This window comes from Anastrepha ludens, chromosome 3 (assembly GCF_028408465.1).
Source record: "Anastrepha ludens isolate Willacy chromosome 3, idAnaLude1.1, whole genome shotgun sequence".
NCBI classification, from domain to species: Eukaryota; Metazoa; Arthropoda; class Insecta; order Diptera; family Tephritidae; genus Anastrepha; species Anastrepha ludens.
Genome location: NC_071499.1, coordinates 127426633 through 127447929, shown reverse-complemented (window position 1 = coordinate 127447929; position 21297 = coordinate 127426633). Strand labels below are relative to the sequence as shown.

General features: G+C 37.1%; 1 protein-coding gene across 5 annotated transcripts in view; it reads right to left on the bottom strand.

Annotated features, from left to right (window-relative positions):
* Nucleotides 1-21297, bottom strand: part of LOC128859169 (estradiol 17-beta-dehydrogenase 2) — a 72508-nt gene that overhangs the window by 18872 nt on the left and 32339 nt on the right. The window contains exons 1-2 of one of the 5 annotated variants that reach the window (XM_054095937.1): nt 20384-20778; nt 19958-20044 (exon numbers count right to left, since the gene is read on the bottom strand). The exons of 2 other annotated variants lie outside the window; for them this stretch is intronic. The gene's annotated coding sequence lies outside the window, so the exon portion shown is untranslated. Of the gene's footprint in view, nt 1-19957; nt 20045-20383; nt 20779-21297 lie in introns of those variants that run through there. 2 more of the 5 variants (XM_054095936.1, XM_054095938.1) reach the window with 2 other exon arrangements.

The following is a 21297-nucleotide window of genomic DNA, read 5'->3' as shown; positions in this document are numbered from 1 at the left end:
TTAAAATAAACTCTTAAAATATGATTTAATTGCGCCATATCTATTCGCTTTAAAATATTAGTACTTTTATTAAATCACATTAAAAATCTTACTCTTAGAAAACAAGCACTGAAACTCCAATCGAATTAGAAAACCTTAAAAGCAAGGCATTTTTGTCTTCTTAAGTTGCCATTCATTTGTAGCTAGGTAGTAGGCATCGAAACTACTTGCTAACAAGTTAATGCGCATATATAAGTAGCATGCGTATTTTTCATTTTGGCCAGTTTTTAGCGCCTTGGCATGTACGTATGCGCACTGCATACATTTTATTATTCACTTGTGTTTTTTATTGCTACTGTACTAATTTATTTATTTATTTTTATATAGATACACAGATATATGCACATACACACAAGCACAAATAAAGCACAATTACGCTGCAACACCTCAAATTCCGCCACCATTCATTCCTTCATAGCCTTTTGCATACGTATGTACGCATGCTCGCATGATTGGCAATGACTACAACACTTTGCTTTACGAACGTATTCACCTGCTCCAAACGTCTGCAGCCTTTTTTTGGTGTCGATCACGTCGCATTGGCTAACATTTGCATAAATGGCAGCTGCCACTTATAAAACGAAATAAAAAGAAAAAATATCGTACGAATTCGTTCAAATTGGACACACAGAGTATTTATGTATGTATGAGTGTAGTATTTGATTTCGATCGCTTATGTTTCTCTATTTGCATACTCGTACAAATACGTATCTCGAAATAGTTGCTTAGCTTGCCTGAAAAAGAGAAATTTCCTTGGCAATACAACAACAAATACGATTTTTCAAATACCAGCTTTGTACGTGTTTTAATTTCAAAATTGTCGATCGCATTGATTTCGGTTGCTATTCAGCAATGGTATTTCTCTGCTATACGACTGTGATCAAGTAAAATAACGTAGATTTTCTCGAATCATCAGCGGCCCAAAAATTAGATGAATCGCAAGTTCCACAGTTTGATCATCATTTCATTCGCATACACACCTCATTTGGTTAATGTAGTGGTATATGGAAAGCGTACATTTTTTCATAATACTGATGCACTTCCGGCAGAGCCGATAGCAGCTGCGCCTTCAAATCAAGAGAAAACAGCCGAAGAATTTAAATCAATAGGCATTCCAAGTGAAATAATTTGACGCGTTAAAGACACTGATGCACCACTTAAAGTTTAACATAATAGCTTCTTTATATATTTGTTTTATTTTTATGTTTTTCACTTTCGTTACATTCAATTAAGAACAAATCTGAGCGCATCAACAACATCTCGTCCCATTTTTTAACTTCCCACATCTCTAAACTGACTTGAGTTATCTCCCAGACGGGCTTTATTCCTCAGATCTTTTTCTTTCCACTACCGGGTTTAATTCTCTATTCAACGAATTCACGTTTTGCAGCTTATCGTCTTCTTTACACTAAAAGTGATGTAATTTCTTATGAATCCAACTAAACCCATTGAATTTGTGAACTCACTCGAATAGAGGTTAACTCTACAGTTCTCACAAGGCAAGCCACTTTAAAGACAACCAAGACTAAAGCGCTGAGAAATATTGAAAACAATTAACAAAAGCTTCCACAAACAATGCGACTTTTTTGAAATCAAAAATAAATATTTTTTAGTATTCGTTCCTCAATCAGTTATCGCACATTTTTTCGCCTAATCGTGCTAGCTGAGAATGCCAACATTTTCCATAAAGCACAACATTGTGTCACAGAATACACAAAAAACGCTTTCAACGTGAATAATAGCCCACCCTTTTGCCAAAGTCAGCATTAAATGTGTTAAGTATAAGACAATGCCAACACTTTGTACCAAAATATTTTTAGTTTGTATTTAAATATATTCAGATGAATGTTTTTCGATTTAGCTTTGCTCGCTGGCACACAAGAGGCCGACCTCATTTGCATTTGTCGCATTGATGTAGACGTCAAAATGAAGCATTTCGGTGTGCCAACAAAGCCAGCCTTTTAGACAAGTTTTTAAGCCGCAGTTTTAGGAAAAAAGGCAAACAGCATATGGTGTGAAAAGGCATACATTTTGGCATATAATAATAAGAAGAAACGCCATTGACCGCACGCGAATGCATTGTTCGGTGGCGCTGTTGACAAATTTGCAATTTAAATCTGGTACCCCGCGATTGCAACATCAAAAACTTAAGTGCGCAGTGGCAGCTGAGACCATTGTTTTTGGGTTAGAAAGAAATAAAAAACTACCAGACTGTCAATGCACTTGGAAGAAAAAAATAAAACAAATATTTAAACACACTTCATAATAAATATAAATAACTTGTGTCTTAAACGGAACTGAAAATTAAATTATATGCCGTCAATTTCCGGTTGTGCGATTGCGCAAACTCTGCGACGATAGAAAAGCATTCACATTTCAAGAGCAGTGAACGCACTTCGCGCTGATCATGACATTAGATAAATGGTGTGGCAGCAAAACGGGAAAAACGCAAAAAATAAAATGAATAAAAAGAAAAAAACTGAATGTGAAAAACAATAGCAAATCGTAACGACAACGACAGAGGTGGATGCATCGCACGCAAAAGAAAAAAACAACTGGTAAGCTGCTGTTGATAGGTAAAATTACTGCCTTTTATAAAACAAAATTGTTTATGTCAACGCTATACAGTACTTGCGCGCCTATTACCAATGATATACGAGTAATGGCCGACGATAAAAGCTGATAATTGTCTCATGCCACACTCACGAATGCCACCTCCCACTCCTCTTAACTACATACACACACACACTACAAATAACGAACCGGCTTTGCATTTCCTTTAATATTTTTATTAACTGATTAAGAGTGCATTAGCCGGCAAGTCCATTGTTGTTAGACAGCAATAAGTTTTCAGCAAACTCAAGGTGAGGAAAACTACGAGCATCAGCGCAACGATGCAACAACCTCGCTATGAAAGGAAGTCATGAATGCAATGCGAAAAGCGTTTTCAAGTTCAAAATGCGGCATAAAAGACAACGACAGATAACTACACATTCAACCACAACAACAGAAGTATATTAAAATGCAAATTGTGGCTGCCGCACCGCGTGAACTCAACGACGCGCCGCTTCCTTAATGAAGTTTGGCGTGCGCGCACACTCTAAACGATTGCCGCGTTCAATCTCAACACCCACGTCATAGACTAGAGACGAGTATAATGCGTCATAGGCTAGAGACGTGCATAGTGTAAGCAAGCAAGTTCACTGCACTCGAAAATTTATGCAGTGACATTCGTGGAGGAGTTTGAGTTTTGGAAGATATGTTATTCGACGTTGTGATGAGCATGACTAAATTCTAGGCATTAATGAAAGCGAATTTAAAGGAGAAAAGACGAAAAATTTTTCAAATAATATACGAGCATTTGACACATGATGGTAAAGTCCTCAGACACTGGAAGTAGGTTAAACTTAGCAACAAGATTAAAAAAAAAGTGCCTCCTCCAAGAATTTAAACCACTCTCAGATCTAAAGCATAAAACGTTTAACATATTAAGCCTTTTTAAATAGTACAAAACGAATGCGAATTCAATATTTTATTACATAAACAAAAAAATTAGCCAACTTAAGCAATTGACATTGTTCGCATAAAATTACTTGGGAAAAAAATAAAAGTAAACAAACCATCTTTGCCACGCCTGCCAGGGGTGTTAACTACGACGTGTGGCAACCCACACCTGTATGAATTGTTATGTTTTATAGCTATTATTATCACCGTTGTTGTTATGTTACCATTTCTTATTTTCGCATAACTTTTCACATTCGTGCACTTTTTAATGCCCTTTTATTATGATTTTTTGCGCAGAAATTTTTATTTTCATGAGATTTCGTTTTCATGCCCGCAAAAATTATGCTTTGTATTTAAATAATTTAAGCGCGTCGGGGCCGCTTTAACGCGATCGTTACCTTCCCGCGTTGGTTGTGGTGGGAATGTTTACCAAATCTGCGGCTTTGATCTATTGTTGACGGGCTTTTGAGCTTTGACACTTCAGGTTTGTATATCTGTATTGTCTGCCCCAACTAAGTTGCGTCTGCATTTTTTCATTAATTTTTCGGTTTTTCTTCTTTCAATTTCTTTGCAGTTTGTTGACACTTTCGGGCATTGTTTCCTTGATTGTTGGACTTAATGACTTTATGCCGTGTTATATAATATAATTAATTAATTACAAATTTATAAAGGTATCTTAAAAATGTTGGCGTTGGAATTGTTTTGCATTTTACTATAGCGCATATGAATGGGTATTGCTTTTGTTGTTTGTTTTTAATTTATTTTTTCCGTATTTTTATGGGTTTTAATTTAGCTTCCAATTGTACACAATTTCGAAATTTTAATTAACCATTAGTTGTTTGGAGGCATTTTTTGTAATTACTAAGAACAACAACAGAAGATATTGAAAAGTACAATAGTATTTTTACACTCATTTCGTAAGTTTCTAGTGCTTCTAAATATGATACAATGGAATTTTGAACCTAAACAAAAATATGATCTCCGGGTGATTATAAAAAGTGAAAGGGGTAAGTGTGAAAAGATGGCAAATAAAAAGAAATGAAGTGGGTAAGTTGTTGAGGGCCAACAATGTCCATTATTTGGTTTAGTAGTCTCGTAAAAATTGGAAACTAGAGCAAGCATATGAAACTCAAGCAAGGACGGCTAACCCACAACTATATGTATATGCTTGAGTTTCATATGAAAAACTAACGAGTTCTGTGAGCTTCTGGAAACTAGTTTGATTCCAAATGCCTTCTGGTCCCTTATAATACCACCTTCTATAAGATTTACGAGTTATATAAGCTTCTGAAAGGTAGATTCACACTAATCGTCTCATTACTCGCTAACTAATGAATTCTGTGAGTTTCTTGTAAACGGATTCATTTAGCTGATTTCTTGAGAGTTCGTCTGATTTAAGGATAACGAGTTCTACGAGTTTCTAGAAGGTGGGGGAAGCTTGATGCTAATTGTCCATTACTTGCAGAATAGCTTCGATTTTATTGTTAATCTCTTGAGAGTAGCTCAGATAAGTATAAAGCCTGCGAAAGGTTACTCATTTAGGACGAATCAAATTAGCTCCAGTTAATGAAGCACCACCATGAACACATTTACGGATCTCAGCTTCTTTAAACTGGTCGTGGTGTCCCAAGAACATCATATATACTAATTTGGCTTAGGGTAAAACAAACATATTCTGGAAGCCGAGCCAGCTTTCAGATATGTCAAGAATCGTCCCTTGGAGTAAACTCAATTTCATATTGATAAGCCTTGAATGACGATCACTTTCTATACCGATTTTGGTTCCAGAAATGCAGTTATCTCAGCCCACTTATTGCAGGCGAAAAGCTCTTACTACCACGTAAGACTGTGTTAAACTGGCACAATTACCTTCTGAATATTATACCTTCTACATATCTAAAATTTACCCCCAAATATTCAGAACATGCCTAGAATGAGATGGAGTTCCGCATGGCATTTACTTTTCTTTTCACTAAGATTTTCTGATCCGAACTCGGCGAAACAGTTCGTTGCTTGGTATCGACAAAACGATAAATATTTTAACTGATCTAAGCCGAGTTTTTATAAGCTGTTTCGGTCCTACGACAGTCGATTCTACGTTGCCGGAATAACACGGATTTATAACATCCAACTATCTGTAGTTCCACATTGAATACTTTCAGCATTCTTGCAACAAAATCTAGCCAAAACTTGTAAAAATAAATTCGAATCTAATTCGCCACTAACATCCCACTATTTTATGCGTGAATGATTTCAACTTTTCTCCGTTTAATTGTTTAACAGTTTGAGAGATTAAATTTCCACCATATCTAATTTGAATTTTAATCAAGAACTTGCTGCCTAAGCACATCCCTTGAAGACTTAGACTGCACACGACAGTCGGAACGACCCGGATTTATATACGACCAAGGACTGTCACTGTAGCAGCATTCCGATGTTGCCCAGAGTTGTGTCTCATATTTCAAGCTTCTGACATTCAATTAATTATTCCCTTTTTTAATTCTTTTTAAAAACTTACATGCATACCTTCAGTTAATTGTAAACAGTCATAAAGCGCCGCTGGCAATTGGAAAGGTATTTAAAGCGACAAGAATTTGGGTCAACATGCAATTGTCAAATGACGCGCGCCCGCATGCAAAGTCGGCAAGGCAGCGCACGAATGCAACGCACAACGCCCACGCCACATACAATAACACAACAATTACATTCTTTGGCTAGCATTTTCAAATAGTTTCAATAGACGTTCGCATAATGGCTCTGCCAAACAACTTAAAGAAGCAAAAAGCAAAAATACTTTGTAATTGCAATCACATATTTTCGTATTTCGTATTTTGCCTGCAGCTGCCAACTGTCAAACTGTCAGGCTTGCATTGTTTGTTGTAAAACGCTAAAAAAGGCAATACTACGCAGCGGTGTAATTTATTTGTTTTCTTGCTGACAAATGAACATAGTAAGTTGTAACCATACCATATTGTACCATATGTATGTGTGTATGTATTTAATTAGAGCTCGAACTAATCAATCTAATTGCCTTTTTTACTTTATGACATTTTTTCTAGAGTTATTTTTTGCACCTATAGTGTGTGGTAACGTTCGTATGTCACCACAATTGACTCAGCCAACAATTGACAAACATATTTTATGCGCAATTGTTGCTGCAATTTATGCTTTTGCAGCGGTTGTTTCCGCTTGATGTATTTTTGTTGGGTCAACATGTTGCGAAGAAACGGCAAGCATTTGCCTCAATAAGTGGATGTTAGAAAATATTTACTGCAAGAATCTGTAGATAGGTTTTTTTTTTTTTTTTTTTTATGGAGGTGGCACAAAGCATTGAAAGCCGAAAAGTGTGGGACTTGCCTTTCGACTCACCCACTAAAAACCCACCCCAGCTCCGTTTCCCTCCCACCGCGGGACAACCGTTAGGCATGACTTCGCGGGAGGGGGAGCGGCCTATTGCCAATTCTTGAAAATTTGCGCTGTGTTGTTCAGCGACGTCAACCGTCAAGTATCACTTGACGGGAAGGGGAACGGCCTATTGCCTCTTCATGAAGATCTGCGCTGTTGTTCAGCGCGACGCAGTTTGGAGATTACTATTTTTGCCATATTACATACAGCGGACCAATGTTCTTCTGCCTCTAACATAATATCGACTAGGTTATCAGCCAAAATTGGCTTCCCCACCCTAGTGCTTAATTCCTCCCTTTCGAACACAAATCGCGGACAGACAAAGAAAACATGTTCTGCGTCTTCTACAGCTGGTGCACAGTGAGAACAGTACGGGTCGTCTTCGTGCTTAAACCTATATAGATAGGATTTAAAACACCCATGTCCCGTCAGTATTTGGGTCAGATGGTAGTCTAACTGTCCATGCTTACGGCTAACCCATTTGGCTATTAAGGGAATCAGACGGTACGTCCAGCGTCCGTTCAGGGACGAGCTCCAACTTCCCTGCCATGAACGCAAGCTACGCTCTCTTGCTTCCTTGCGTATTGTCTGTCGTTCTGAAGTAGCTTTGTTTTGGTAAACTTCAGCGTACTCTTTTGCCATTAAATTTATTGGGAGTAGTCCTGCAATAACCATAATGGTGTCTTCTGATACCGTTCGAAACGCGCAGCACACTCTGAGGGCACTCAGTCGATACACTGATTTCATACAACTCACATATGAGCTGCAATTAGTTGCTTCCGCCCATGCTGGAGCTGCATACAGCAAAATCGATGAGACCACGGTATTAAGTAGTCTCCTACGGTTTTGCCTAGGGCCTCTAGTGTTCATCATTATGCGCGTCAGTGCTGTTACTGCCTCTGCCGCTTTGCTGCTTGCGTATGATAGGTGATCTCTAAAGTTCAGCCTATGGTCGATTAATACGCCCAGGTATTTAATGAACGGTTTCGATCCTATGGTATTTTCGCCCACCATTATATTTGCCGACTCTACCTTCTTCCTGCTGCTAATGAGCACTACTTCCGTCTTATGATCCGCGAGAGTTAGACCATTCTTGCGCAGCCATTCTTTTACCACGCCGACAGCCTGGTTGCAAGTTGCTTCTGCTTGCTGTAGTACTTTAGCTACGACCACAACAGCGATATCGTCAGCAAACCCTATAATTTTGGACCCTGGGGGTAAACTGAGACGTAAGACTCCGTCGTACATAATATTCCACAGCAAGGGGCCTAGGACTGAGCCTTGTGGAACTCCGCCAGTTATTTTATACTCCCTAACACCCGCATCGGTATTATAGCGAAGGATTCTGTCAGTGAAATAACTGAGTATAATCTTTCGTATATACGTTGGAACCCGGAAGCAATCAAGCGCCGTCAGAATCTGTTTCCAGTTCGCGGTATTGAAGGCATTCTTTACGTCTAGCGTTGCCATTAGGCAATATTCCTTGCTACCGTATAACCACCGAGTTCCTTCGATTGCCTTCTGGGCAATGCTTTTAACCGCAACTACAGCATCTGTGGTTGAGCGAGCCTTGCGGAATCCGAATTGCGAGGATGATAGACCGCCTGCGTCATCAATGGCAGCGATCAACCGTTCTGGAATTTTACCTGCGGTGTCGAGCATGCAAAGGGGGCGGTAGCCGGTAGGATCTTCCGCTGGTTTAGATCCTTTTGGAATCAGCACCAGTTTCTGTAGCTTCCACTGTGTTGGAAATGTGCCTTCTTTTAGACATGTATTGTAGAAATCTACAAAAATGTCGGTATGGCTTCGAATTGCCACTTTTAATGCCTCGTTGGGGACTCCGTCTGGGCCAGGAGCTTTATTGTTTTTGATCCGTTTAGTGATCATCAGGAGCTCATCTTTGTCTGTCAACTGCATATTTTGGTCCCCCTCACAACATTTTTCCGAATCAACGGCTCGGAGGGCATCTTGTGCTGGGAACAATGTTTCAACTACATTACGCAGTGTGGCCGGGCACGTTGTTGGGAGTGGCTTGAAAACTTTCAGTTTTTTCATGACTAGCCTATACCCGAGTCCCCAAGGGTTACTATCGACTTCGTCACATAGTTGGAGGAAACATTGTCCTTTACTCCCTTTAATTGCCTTTTTCAGGGCCTTCCTTTTTTGCTTATACTGAAGCTGGTTCCCTTGGAAACTGTGCGTGCCCCTAGAACGTTGATAAACTCGCCTTGCTCTGTTGCACTCGCTACGCAATTCCGCAATCTCCGCTGTCCACCAGTAAACGGGTTCACTATTATGCCTGTTAGGCCTTGTTTTAGACATGGCAGCGTCGCATGCTTTTGTTAGGTGCTTCATAGTTTGTGTAGCCTTATCAGTTGCATCACCAGTGAGTGTTACATCTGCCAGCATGACTTCGATTACTTCGGCCTCCATTGAGTCGACCCTGTATCTCGCGTCGTATGTATATGGTACCTTTGATGCGTCATGTTTCTTTATTTCGCAGATTATCGCGAGATGGTCACTCCGGGTATAATGCTGGCTAACAAACCATTTCGTCGAGCGAGCAAGGTTGGGACTCATGAAGGTAAGGTCTATTATCGATCCCGTTCCTGCCTTTTGGAATGTCTGCTGGTTCCCTGTGTTCATAAGGACTATGTCTAACATGGCGAAAGTTTCCAAGAGGGCTTGACCTCTTGGACTTGTTCGCGGGCATCCCCAGTTCACAGCCCAAGCGTTAAAATCACCAGCTACGACCACAGGTTTATGGTCTGTAGATAGGTACACATGTATGAGTGTGTGTGTGTACATAAGCGAGCATTTATGTTAACGAATGTTGCTCGGGTACACCCTCAACTCTCAAGTATTGTTCAACGCAAATAATGGCACTTCATGTCGATATTTGCTTCATAGAATTTAAAAGCATTCGCAATGCTGGCTTGAAAACGGCAAACAGAATTACAAAAGAAAGTCAATTTGTTGGGTTTTTCAATACAGCAAACGAAGAAGAAAGTGAAAGATGTGCCGTCGCGGTATTTACAAATTTATGCGAGACATACGGTTGCCAAACAGCCAAGCAGCCTACTTACATGTAAGTAGACTTTATTGCTACAATTTCCATTGCAAACGACTGTAAATGATCGGCTGCATATGTTGTCAGTAACCGAAAACAAACATAACCGTAAACTAAAACAAATATGTAAAACCAATAACGACAGTGCATTTGCTTGCATTGCAGTTGAGAGAAAATTAATGCATTATTTTAACTATTTTATTTTATTTTGCTATTTTTCACATTGCAGATAATTTATTTTTGCATTAACAGGAAAAATACATATACAGTGAAATTCCCCATTACGGACAGTCCTTATAACCGGACAGCTCCAATAACCGGACAAATTTTGGGTACACAGGTTTTTCATTCATTTTTTCATACAAATATCATCCTAATAAACGGACACTCTAATAACCGGACGCGGACAAAGTATTTCAAACCATTTTCATAAAAAAATTTCTCATAAACGGACAAAATTCAAAAATATCACAAGCAAGCTTTGTTGTTCATTATAAAAATGAAATAGGTGATTCCCCTTTTAACATGTATGCACACATTCAAGTCCTGTGTTTTTAATTAAGAGTAGTTTTCCATTCAGTTTGTTAAGTCAGTTGCATGCGAATGGTTGCGCTCAAAGTTCGTAATAATATGGCGCCGAAAAAGAAGGTACTTTCTATTAAAGAAAAAATGGAAATTATTAATGTTTTCGAAAAAGATAAATTATCAGTACGTGGAATTGCAAAAAGGTAAAGTACAGTGAGCCCAAAAATTTAATGGTAGGTACACGTTTCCTTTGCTTTGAAAGGTTCAATATTGGCAAAACACTAGCTGCTGAAATCAATAAAAATATATTAAAGAAAAAATTCGTTCTAAATGGGAGTCTGGAGTTAATGTTCATCAAAAGCGAAGCTTTCTTAAAGAAGGCGGCTCTGAAACAGACAAGATGTGTTTTAATTGGTTCGCTAAAGCTAGAAGTCAAAACATTCCGATTTCTGGTCCCATTTTGAAAGCAAAGGCAATGGAAATTGCAGGCAAACTGGGTGTACCTAATTTTAATGCTTCAGATGGATGGTTAAACAAATGGCGAATAAGGAATAGTGTTGCTTTCAAATGCGTATCTGGTGAAGCTGCAGATGTAAACCAGGATGCTGTCGAACAGTTTAGGATAAAACTGCCATCTCTGTTGACCGGTTACAAGCCTCAAGACATTTAGAACGCAGACGAAAGTGGGCTTTTTTTTCGTGCCTTATCTGACAAAACCCTCGCTCTTAAATCCGAAAAATGCGTGGGCGGTACACTATCAAAGGAAAGACTCACAATTTTGTTCTGTGCTAACATGGCTGGAGATAAGGAGCTGCTTTTGGTTATAGGTAAAGCAGCCCGTCCTCGATTTTTTAAACATGTTCTAATCGCAAAACTGCTAGTGGATTGGAAGTCTAATAAAAAAGCATGGATGACTCGAGGAGTAATGAGTGAAGGGCTGCAGCAGTTCAATCGAAGAATGAAAGCCCAGAATCGAAAAATTATCTTGTTTTTAGGTAACGCGGCTTCTCAATCAAAGGAATTAAACTTAACCAACATAAAAATTATTTTCTTGCCGCCAAATACAACGGCAGTTAGCCAACCCCTTGATCAAGGTATAATCCAAAATTTTAAAACTTTGTATAGAAGCTTAGTTTTAAAACACTAGTATTGAAATGTAAAGACTTGTACAATGTACTTAATCGATATATGTACATATATGTATTTATATGCAATACTAAAGTATGCAAATATTCTTTACTTCCAAAAATTTCTTAAATAAACTATGTACAATACAATTTATATGTGTGGTATATATTTTGTGACTTCATCCCTTATAAGCGGACATCTCCCATAGCCGGACAAAAACACTGCGACGGTGAGTGTCCGGTTATAAGGAATTTCACTGTACACACAAAAATTGCTAAGGCAAACGAAATCGAATCGCAATTAGTCGAAAGTGGAACGGTTTTCAGTGTTGAATGCTGCATGGCGATTCACGTGTGCGAGTATACGAAGAGGCAACTAACTGCAACAGCAACAACGCAGAATTTTTACAAGTAATTAAAAAAAAAAATATTAATTGCAGTCAATTTTTGTTTAGCTTCGTTGCACTTCACATCATTTGAAATGCAGATAGATATTGCCAGATGGAGAAGCTGTGTGCTGCATGCACAGCACTCAATAACAACGGCTAACTGTAGTTGTACTTTCCACCGTAAAATTGTCGTAAAAAACAGGCAAGGAAAGGAATGCATGCGAATTGATTTTCATGTTAGTAATTTTGAATACTGTTAGCACAAATTTACGGTTTTAGAGTTACAACGAATTTCGTGTCGAAAGGTGTTAAAAAGAGAAACCTTAAGCGTTAAATATCGAAACCTATTATAGATGTGTGGATATCTATGTACATGCCTACATACATATATGTATGTGAAACCAAAATAGAAAGAAATAAAAAAGTATGCTTGGAATCCGCATATACATACATATATATGTTTAGATGTTGGAATCCTGTAGCTGCCAAAAATCTCGTAGCAAAGCCATTCAGAAAAAATGGGACATTAGGCAGCAGACAAACTTGATGTGAAGGAAAGTTAAATTTCAGAAACTGATGAAAATTTGGAAGCTGCCTATTGGATCAAGATAAAATGAAAAAGGCGAGCCAAGACGCACCGAGAGATTGTTAACTACTCAAACACTCAGGTTAAAAAGCCCATTGTATTCGAAGCTCTTTAAAGGGTTGATAATCAAGGAGGAGAGCAGAGAAGTGACAGAGAGAAAGAGATAGGATACAATGGAAATAGCTAGTCCTGTGAAAATTTTGCAGATTCTTTGGCAATTCTGAAAATATCCTCCAGTTTGAGATAACGAATTTTACTCATTCTCATGACATCGGAACCCTAAATTCGTAGTCTTACTCTAGCAAAGACAGGAAACGCACAGAGAAAATGTTCAGTTCTATCCGGCTTGACTAAGCAAGAGTGAAGAGCGAGTTGTCAATGATTCCAATGGTGATCATATACTGACCACATGGGTTGTGTTCTAGAATAATACCGGCCATCAACCGAACGTCTTTTATACCATTAGTTCTGAAGCGGTACTCAGTTGAACAATGCGTAAAGGTAATCCAAACGTCTTAAAAATTGTCGTTCTGCAAGGACGGATACGTTACCAAGCAAAAATGCGCATATAAAAGACTGAAATTCCGGACCGTGAACGGCGTTATTGTGAACGAAGTTGCGAAGCAACTAGGTTAGATAGCCGCCGATATCTCCAGGTTTGACATCATTCGAATTCTTTTTCTTGGTCTGCGTGAAAAGTATTTTCTATGCCAATAAGACCGAGACGATTTCAAAGCCTGAAAGTCATAGAAAATTTTAATACACGCATCTAATGTTGCCAGAGGAGTTGTGGTAGGCATTTAAGGGATACCTTTTTTCATTTCGACTTTATGAAATAAAATCTACGGTCTTAAAAAAACACCCGGCACATACAATATACTAATAAGCACATATGTGTTTGTGTATATGATACAGCTGATTTTGTTGATCTTGAACAGAAAGCACGTCAGGAGAGATGTACAGCACAACTGCGATACATGACAGCGTCGATGTGATGCATATATATGTTTGTATGTATGTAAATAATCTACCTCGTGACTATATAAAAAATTTAGCCGGAGTTGATGTATCGCAGCCACATAACTCGATTGTGTAAATACGATATGATATCTGTGTGCTCCAATTGTCAGAAGTGACAACCTCTGATTGTTGGCTCTAAATGAGAATTACCATCGAAATAAATGGATAAGAGTTATGTGGACTGTTTGAGCTAATTGAATTGGTGTGGTTGCCTCCAGGTGGAGCATAGGTCGTGTTTAACAACTTGCCTTATGAATCGAGCGACGATTGTGTAGCTACTTTGATTTGATACTAGGTGCTCTCAAAGGCTCAATTGTGTAGCTCGCAAATTTATTGTAAGGTGAAATTCGAAAATTATTTCATTTAGCTACATAATTCCAAATTTAATGGTTTTATTCATTTTTATTGTTTTTGTTATGCTTTATTTACTCATTATATTATATAAGTATTGTATTATGGGCTAATGGTTTTATGCAAAAACTACGTATAATCACAAATTCTTTAAAATACCTTTTTTACAAATTTCAAAAAATAGATTTTTTGTGTTTCGATATTTCGAAAGCATAGTATCTTAAGAATATACTCTGAAATTTTCATGCGGAAATTCCCAATATTGTAGCTTCTACAGCCTATTAACTAGGTAGGGAGCAGTCCGCGCGCTCCTGTCCCAAAAATTTAAACTCATTTATCTCGAAACGACTTTTTTCGACCTGCTGTTGTCCAAAAAAAAAAAACAACTATTCAACCGAATGGTTTGAAATTTTAATATGTTGTTTACAACATCAATGGCTATCGCCCGTACTAGAATCATATTATTATTTCAATTATTACGTATTTTTTTTATTAAAAATCTGAAAAAAACCCGATTTTTAGAGTGTCAAATTGAAAACTGCGCCACTTTGTCAATTTTTTTTATTCTAGTACGGGACATAGCTACAGCCATATAGATTAGTAAGTTTTTTTGTTTTTGTGTTTCAGATAAATAGAAGAGCCAAAATGGGCAACACAGTCCAAGTCCAATGTTTCGGGAGAGTCAACTTCAGCGCCATTTTTAAAATTATTTAAATAATTTTTTTTTTTCATTTTTGTATTAAAAGAACTTAAATAAAAAGCGTAAAAAATTTGAATATCGTTTTTCATTTTTTATTATTGTACAAAAAAAAATCCTGAAAATACGATAAATTTTTGAGCTCTAAGCCACCGGGACCCCTTAACACAAAAAAAAAATTATATTTATTTACCTTTATTTTATTTCTTATATTGACTAGTTTACATATCCGAAGCTTAACCTAAATGTTATCCATCCCTAAACTTTTAATTTGTTTAATCTCATTTGTAATGCATAAAACTGGCATGTGAATATCTACTTATACATATGTATGTAAATATTTTAACATGCATATATGTACAGTCATCTAATATTATTTATAACAATGAGAAAAATGTAATAAAACACAGAAAAATTAGTTGTGGCAAACATAACCTTCAAATCAAAATTTGTATGAAACATAATCTTAAAATCTCAAATTGTATCGAACATAACCTTAAATTCTTTATCAAAATGATAAACAAAATTTTGTTTAAGTAAACCCATGAATATACTCCAAAGTAGCTTGCAGGCTCTATAGGGCGAGAGATGAACCGTCAAACATGTGTTGACATAATGCCCAGCACCGTTGCATAAGCGACCCAATCACCTGGATAAAAATATTTTGCAAGAGGAGGAAATACAACTCAATAAAATTAGACATATACTAAAATTCATTGAGGAGGTTCAACTCAGAGAAAGAAATGGACACAATAGATTTCACAGGTCGCAGTGATAAGTCCCTTCGTAATAATAATAATAAGAGTATTTTGAAATCTTTGCATCTTTCATGACCAAATCCTAAAAAGTAAATATTTTAAAACCCAACTTGTTATTAAATTAAAAATTGTGTGTACAGAAACGAAAGAGCATTTATTACTTTAATATAAATTTTTTATTTTCATAATTAACTTGTAATTATTAAGTATCATTATCTCATTTGACAATAAGTATATTTTTTTTGCCACCATTTTTTCAGTTTCATTTCTTGCTCATAAACAATTTTCGTACTAAAGGAAAACAATTAAAAAGTTCTGCCATGCATAAAAATGCGCAAAAGACTAATAAAAACTCTAAAAACCTGCAGCATTTGCAATTTAAATAAAAAGCTTAGCTAAGTCATTATTTATATGCAAAAGAAAAGCAAAACGCGTCGAGCAGACTGAAAGTCAGTTTTATTATAATATGTAATAATAATGAAGTGGTGCGCATAAACACAGACAGGTTAAGGCCGCGCCGCTTCGCAAGCTGCATCAAGTGATCAGAAAAAGTATTTTCTCCTATTCTTTAGCTCATTTTCAGGTTGTTTGTAAGAGGCAGTTAATGAACCCACAACCTTCGCATTATCAGCCCGTGTGCTACCACCAGCACATTCGGCTGCGGCTGTCACCGTAAGTCGGTCTTTATCAAAGCGTTAAAACTACTGCTCAAACTTGTTTCTGCATACACGCAAAGTTTATTTTTCAAGATGAACCACTTTAAGAGTTGGCGTGGCGACAAAAAAAATGCAAAAAAATTTAGAATACAAGTTTACATTAAAGCGCTGAAAAAAATATAAAAAAAATAGAAAATTATAAAAAATATAGAAAATTATAAAAAAATAGAAAACTAAAAAAAAAGGAAATTACTTAAAATATATTAGTTAGAGAAAAAAGACAAACAAAATGTCGCCCGCAAGCTTGTAGCAACAACGCCTTTTCGCGTATGCAAACATACTTGAGATACTTGAATTCTTACGGACATATGTAAGCACATGCATATCAGCGCGCGTGTATCTTCATGGAAGTTCAAATTCTTTAGTTTTTGTTTTTGTTTTTGTGAGGTGTGTCTCCAATGTTGTTTAGTCGGCTTTACCCCTCAACCCCTTAGCCACTTACCAGCACAAATCTAACCTACTCATCGCTCGCATAGCAAATTCGTGCTTATAGATTTCGAAATCAAGTCAAGTCGTGTCTCACAAATGCCAATATGGATGACAACATATGGCACTCATATAAATTACTTATAATACTTACATACATACATAATATGTAGATATGCATTAAAGCGTTGTAGTGCCGCTTACAAATCGATGGGTAGTGGATTATTACTCCAGCCGGAACTCCAGTTTCGGAACTAACAAATTTATCCTTGACAAGCGGTTGAGAAATCGAAAAGAATTCAAGGGCACTTTAATGCTAAAAATAGCTTATCGGTTGGTTTAGTACCATAAAGCTATCTTTACTGGTTAAATGAAATATTAGGGATACCGGAAAATAATGTCGTTCTTTTACATTTTTTTTTAATCAATGACGTAATCGCCCTCGTTGGCAGCCACCTTTTGCCATCTAGTGCGTAAATTTTCAATGCCGGATGAGTAAAAATCATTTGGTTTTTCAATAAAATATCTGGAGATGGCATTTTTCATATCAACCAAATTTTGAAATTTTTTGTTTGTTAAGAAGTGTTGCATTGCTGAGCTGATGAGCTATTAATGCGCTAAGGAGCATCTCTTGAAGCTTCGATTAGGTCTAAAAGGAAGTTTTTAGTTAGTGTGAGTTCATAATTGTACCACTAGTCTTAAAAACTTTTGTAACCATAGACTACAATAAATAAATTCTTGTAAATAACTGATCCAACACTCAGTAATTACCTTGAATGCCAAATTGTTTTAAAATTAACCGAAAAAATATCAAGTGCTAGAGCTGTAGTGCAGCATTAGGGAACGAAAGCTGAGAAGCTGCATTCTACAGCCCGGTAAATGCTTTAGACGCTTACTGATTCATAAAACATTTGGTTTACTGGCTGCTCGGCTACTTGGCAACGAAAACTTCAATGGCTCTTCCTAACTCCCATAATAGGCATTACTAACGAGGACGAAGAAAGCTGGAAGATTGCGCAGATTGAAATGGGAAACTGAACGAAACTCAAAAGAAAGTGTACAAATGTTAAGTTTTGTAAACAAAAATTAAAAGTTAGGTTAGGTCACTGTAAACAAGGAAGATAGTGGAAAGAAAAATTTTGAAAAGTGAATATAGAAAATATTTATTATTTGTATTTTATATATTTTTTTCTCCTCAAACGTCGCCCAGCTCCAGCTTACAGAACTGCATAATTGTAGGCCAATTAAAAATATTTTGCGGGAGAATCTCATAAGTTTTTGCCTGCGCTCATTTTCATTAAAACGCAGATGATCTCATTCGAAAGGAAGTATAATATTCTTTTGATTGTTTTGCTGTTGTTTCAAGTTAATTGGCTTCTCATTACAATTACAAGCAATGAAATAATGAGCGCATATGCGAATGCATTAAGGTGACTCGCTCTCAATATATACAAAAACAAGAAACAAAAAACAGTGTTATTTTGTTGGAAGAAAATCAGAAAGCTTTCATATAAACTTATAATTTGCGTATACGAAAATTATTTAACTCAATTCAGAATTATTTTAAAAATTGGGCTGTTCATGAAAACAATTATACTGTTTCATAAATTATTTATTAATATTTACATTTTTGTATTATTTATTGTTTTTAATTTTTTTTATATATAAGTTTTTATTTTACTTTTTTTTATTTATATATATACAATATATGCATATAATTTTTTTGTGATCCACCTTAATGCACATGCATAAGTATGTGCTTTGCTGGCAGGTTCTAAGTGCAGCGTCTGACAGGAAACTAACAATGTTCAAACCATACTCGAGATCTTGAGCCGCAAAATGTACTTAAATAAATATAAACTGATGTTGTTTACTTGCATATCAGCGAATAATTTGTTTAAAAATACTAATCAATTATGGCTAATAGCATAAATAATTTTTTAACTCGAACATTAATGAGCATGTAAATGAGTATGTACCTATGCATATATGTATAAGTACATATACATACATTCAGGGTCATATGTTAATCATATCCATAGAGAATTCTCGCGCAGCAAAATATTACTAAAGCTAATTTGAATTATTCGACTACAGCTTTTGCTGCGGTCTGGTGCTGTTATTAACATTTAAAAAACTAGTAAAGATCGATTGATATCACTGTTGTCAATTCTGGGAGCACACGTAAGTCGCGATTGGGACCTTACTAAACCCCTATTACTCTTCAAGCTTTATGCCCTATGTCCTCTGAAAGGTGTTCATCTCGCGCTCAAGCCAACTTATGGTTTTCAGCCATGAGGCCTTTTTTGGCTTGATGACTAAGTCAATAAGCAAAATTGCCATATTTTAACCGAAAAGCAACCCGAAGCCATTCAAGAACAGCCATTACATCCATTGAAACGACAAAGACGCGATTGGCGCCAATGTAATAGTGAATGACGAACGCTATAGCGCCATGATATATGACTTTTTGATGCAGGAAATTGAAGCCCGTGATCTCCACAACATTTGCTTCCAACAAGGCGGCATTACTTGCCATACAGAACGTGAAACAATGTATTAACTGCGACGTCGTTTCGGTGAGCAATTTATCGCTCGTCTCGGACCAGTGGATTGGCCACCAGGATCGATATCACACCCTTGGATTTCTATTTGTGCGGAGATATATAAAATCTAAATGCTTTGTGGATAAACTAGCCACGATTGAGGCATTGGAAGCCGACATTACCGAGGTTATTCACGAGTTTGCGACCGAAGACCTCCAGCGAGTCATTCAAATTTGGTGTTTACGGATGGCCGAATGGCCGCGCAGTAGCAGCCAACATTTTAAAGGGATTATCTTTAAAAAATAATGTCATGAATGGTTCTACACAAAAATATTAAAAATTGGTCAATCAATTTGATTTTTTTTATTTCCATTTAAAACCCGATACCTCTAAATTGATGACCTTTCACTAGTTATCATCTGTCGTATTTAATCCTAGTTCGAATTATCAGTAAAGGTATGCCATAGAGGACGATTGACACTTTTTAAAGCATCGTCGTTCTATATGTTCCTTTTGCTTATATAAGAGTGAGAAGAAACACGAACTAGTCTTGCTTTTAAATTATCTGAGAGCGCAACAGTTCGTTAGTGGTGAATTTTTTTGCAGGGATTAACTGTCTTAAGGGCAGGTCAAATCTCAGTCAAATTCTGTGAATCTACCGAACAAACAAAAACCATTTTTTTATAATTTCTTATTCTTCAGTGAAATTTTGCGCTCACAAAAGAAAATTTTTTTTTAATTTAAATTCATCAGTGAAATTTCGTCTACCCTTTGCCCAAAAGTTTGTGTCCCACTTACCTTTTCTACAACCTTTTGCGGTTTTATGTTGATGTAAAAATCCAAACCCAAAGTTGGCTATGTGAATAGTAAATATTTCGAAACGCGCTGCAAAAACAAAAGCAAAAAGCAAATCCAAAAAACGTAATCCAAATGCCAGGTTTTCGCTCATTTATCAAATAATTTTATTAACCGAAGGTGTATATATGTATGGATATACATACATATGTGCATTTATATGTGAATGTTTGCGTTGTTGGTTTTGGCAGATCCGTGTGTGCAGGCGCATATGAATGTGTTTGATAAAAAAAAATTTTATGAAAATAAAAACAAAACAAAGTCGAAAGGAAAATGAAGAATAAAATGCGCTAATGGTCAACATTCGTAGACACACAGCCGCACAAACAATTCAACCAAAAACAAAAACAAACACTTTTTCTATCCCACCAAACTGACCACTTTGACCACTTCCACTTTATTGCTGTTATTTTCAATATTTTTCTTTTATTGGTTTTCTACCCTTTTTTAAGGATGTTTTCAAAGCAAAAAATTCGCAGACAGCAAAAATAACAATACCAATTCAAAACTCAATATTTCTTCGCTGTATTCACATTTAACTGCAGCAAGCACGAATGCAAGGGGCGGGCGGGCTATGCAAAGTGCAACCGGAATACCGGATTTTGTCGAAATACCGGATTGTTTATGGAAACGCGAAACAGCGAAAACGCACAACAATCAAAGAAATACTCGCAATAACGACGACGTTGTTTATTAGTCGCGTGCAAATCGAAGACTGTTTGAGCGTTGGCAGCAACGAAGACGCCAAACTTGAGCACGACCACCAACCAACAGAAGACGCCGAGACAGCAACGCTGGCTCCAAGCTACCTCGCACACACACACCGCCAGCCCAACACTTCGTGCTCGCAGTTCGTCTCAAACCTGTAAGCCCCCCGTAAGCGCTTCCGAAGGCGCTCACTACTAGCACTCGCGGCATTCGTTGATCATGCCGCCAAAACAAAAAACAACAGAAATATTTGTACGTGCCCGAGTTGGATGCCAAGACGCGCTTCGTAGTCGTCGCTAACTTCTGCCTCCTGCCTTCTGCGTCTCCAATGTCTGTTTATTCGTATGTCGTTTGCACTGACTGGCTTTATGGCCCAATTGATTGTATAAGCGGTGGGGGTGCGCCGCGTTCTATGTATGCGACTGCGCAAATGTGCGCGAATCAGCATTTTCGTGCGTTGTTTTTTCGAAAGCAATAACAAAATAATGCGCGCGCGTCCTCCAGCAATGGTGAACGCCGTTGTTGTTGTCACGGCTGCAGCTGCTTTGCGCTGCCATTCAACGTTGACAAAATAT